This window comes from Carlito syrichta, unplaced genomic scaffold (genome assembly GCF_000164805.1).
Source record: "Carlito syrichta isolate Samal-C Ts95f unplaced genomic scaffold, Tarsius_syrichta-2.0.1 Scaffold304507, whole genome shotgun sequence".
Lineage (NCBI taxonomy): Eukaryota > Metazoa > Chordata > Mammalia > Primates > Tarsiidae > Carlito > Carlito syrichta.
The window spans coordinates 31,821-35,191 of record NW_007248603.1 but is presented as its reverse complement, the minus strand read 5'-3'; positions in this window follow the sequence as shown (position 1 = coordinate 35,191).

Sequence of the window (3,371 nt, the reverse complement as noted above, 5' to 3'; positions counted from 1 at the left end):
CAAAAAAAAAAAAAAAAAAAAAAAAGGACTATCTTTCATGGAACATATGTTGCTTTATTTAAAACAAAAAACAACTCCATTGTCTTTGTTTTTCTTACATCAGCTGCCAGACAGGCCTTTAGGGACACAACACTGGAGCTCAACAGAGCAATGTTCCCAAAAATAGTCAGCTACCAAAGAGAAATTTGGAGATTGACACTTACCTCTGGATAGAATCTTTTTGTGTGTGTGTGCCAGGGGCCTCCTTTAAGTTTAAGAATGATTATGCTTTAATGACTGGTGATGAGCCTAGCCCAGCAATTACCTTATGAATGCTCAAAAATGTTTGTTAAACTGTTTTAGAGACAGTAAATACTTGTGGCCATCAATTCTAGTGGGTTCTAGATTCTTGGCATCTGTGTCATCCATTGGGGTTTGCAGGGACCTCGTGTACAAGGGGAGAACCCAAAACAACCGAATTATTTTTTGGAGGACGTGTCCCTTGTAGTATAGTGTGTCCCTTGTATATAGTCTCCCCCCACTAGGTAAGCATTCTAAGAGCTCATTGACATCAGTGTACTAGCTAGCTAGCGTTGAAAGATTGTGTTCAGCTTCAGTGAATTTTTTTTTTTGAGATTTCTTTCACTGCATTTGCCCATTTCATGGATGATTTACATGAACAACCTGCCCATACCACACTGAGTGTTCCGCAGTTTTTGACCAAAAACTTATGACCCCTGTCTCCCACCTTCCCTATTCACCCAATCTCAACCCCAGCGACTTTTGCTTCCCCAGATGAAAAAAGCCCTCAAAGGGAAACATTTTGCTGATGGCATCAAAATTGGTGAGTTCGAAAACTTTTGAGCACTGGGAAAAAACATTTTGATAGGTATATTGCATCAAACAGAGAGTATACTGAAGGTGACTAAAGTTTATTTTGTTTTTTGAGTTGGAGTCTCACTCCATTGCCCAGGCTGGAGTGCAGTGGCATGCACGCTCACAGCCACCCCAGCGTCATACTGCTGGACTTGGGATCCTCCCACCTCAGCCTTCCAAGTAGCCGGAACTACAGGTGTGTGCCACCACACCCAGCTGATTTTTTTGTTTGTTTGTTTATTGTAGAGATGAGGTCTCACCAAATTGCCCAGGCTGTTCTCAAACGCATAGACTCAGGCAGTCCCCTCACTTCGGCTTCCCAAAGTGCTGGCATTACAGGCTTGAGCCACTGCAACCATCCAACTTTTAAATTTCATTAAATATTAGAGTGCTAGACTGGGCGCGGTGGCCCACACCTATAATCCCAGCACTTTGGGAGGCCAAGGTGCCACGATTACCTGAGCCCGTGGGTTCGAGACCACCTGGGCAGCTTGGTGAGACCTCATCTCTACAATAAATCAAGAAAAATTAGCAGGGCGTGGTGGCATGCACCTGTAGTTCCAGCTACTTGGAAGGCTGATACAGAAGGATTACCTGAGCCCAGCAGGTCGAGGTTGTGGTGGTAGTGAGCGTGCCACTGCAATCCAGCCTGGGCGACAGAGTGAGACCCTGACTCAAAAAAAAAAAAAAAATTAGAGTGCCTTTTGTGGGTCAGATACATGAATTTTTTTTCTGGTAGCAAATGTTGTATACCTATATCCTTCCCCCTAAATTGGACACTGTGTATACACATATGCACAATACAGATGAAGAGGTAGGTATATATATGTTGTGTGTGTATACAGAGAGAAAGGAAAAAATTACTCATAATTCCAACTCGAGATTTCTGTCTTTCCATTGTTGTGTTTTTAAGTACCTAAAGAATTTCCAGTGTCAGTAACTTACTGTCCTGGATGTAGAAGACTAAGCCATAGTTAGAACATGTTTAAAGATACCTTTCCTGGCCAGCGTGGCTGTGGAGAGCCATGATCATGTCAGTGCACTCCAATTTTGGTGACAGTGAGACCCCAACTCAAAAAAAAAAAATAAAAGGATACCTTTTCAGGAAAAAGATTTTCCAGTATATTTGAAGTCCCTAGTTTGGAATCTCCTGACATTCCTCCACTTATTCTAGAAAGATTTTTTATCCAGAGAGTGAAGAGGAGAGTAATATAGGTGCAATTTTCCATAACTGATATCTTTCTCTGCCTTGCTGTGATCTAATTTTTCATTCTTTATTATGACCTGAAAAATCGGTTCTAAAAATAAATCTATAAATCATGCCAGGGTATGGTGGTCCATGCCTATAATCCCAGAACTTTGGGAGGCTGAGGTGAGAGGATTGCCTGAGCCCACGGGCTCAAGATCAGCCTGGGCAACTTGGTGAGACCTCATCTCATAAAAAATTAACCGGGCATGGTGGTGTCTGCCTGTAGTTCCAGTTACTTCGAAGGCTAAGGCGGAAGGATCTCCTGAGCCCAGCAGGTCGAGGCCTCAGTGGCCGTGAGCATGCAATTGCACTCCAGCCTGGGCGACAGAGTGAGACTCCAACTCAAAAATAAATTCGCCAGGCTCGGTGGCTCAGCCTGTAATCCCATGCTTTATGAGGCTGAGGTGAGTGGATTGCCTGAGCCTGTGGGTTCAAGACCCACCTGGGCAACTTGGCGAGACCTCATCTCTACAATAAATCAAAAAAGTAGCTGGGCATGGTAGTGTGCGCCTGTAGTTCCAGCTACTTGGAAGGCTGAGGCGGAAGGATCGCCGGAGCCCAGCAGGTCGAGGCTGCAGTGGCCGGGAGCGTGCCACTGCGCTCCAGTCTGGGCGACAGAGTGAGACTCCCACTCAAAAAAAATAAATAAGTAAATTTAAAAAAATAAATGACGCCAGAGGCAAGTTATGGTAAGGATACATGGGAATACCACGACCTCACTGACTGGTCAGTCTCCAAATTGTCCCTCTTTGAATTTCTCAAAGATCCTTTTTTTCTCCCCAGTGGGCTGTCTCTCTGTCACCCAAGCTGGAGTGAAGTGGCAAGATTCATAATTCATCGCAGCCTTGACCTCCTGGGCTCAGGAGATCCTTCCACCTCAGCTTCCCCAATAGGTGGGACTACTGGTGCTCATCACCATGCCTGGCTAATTTATTTTTCTTTTGTAGAGATGAGGTCTATGTTACCTAGGCTAGTCTCAAACTCCTGGGCTCAAGCAGTCCTCTCATCTGGGCCTCTCAAAGTGCTGGGATTACAGGCATGAGCCACTGACCCTGGCCATGGATCCTTGCTTCTTTCTGCCACAGTTTTGGAGGTGTATTGATTTGTTCATTCAACAGCTATTTATTGAATGTGCACCACATGGCAGGCACCAGTAGAAGCACTGGGCCGGGCTCGGTGGCTCAGCCTGTAATCTCGCGCCTTTGGGAGGCTGAGGTGAGTGAATTGCATGAGCCCGCAGGTTCGAGACCCGCCTGGGCAGCAAGAC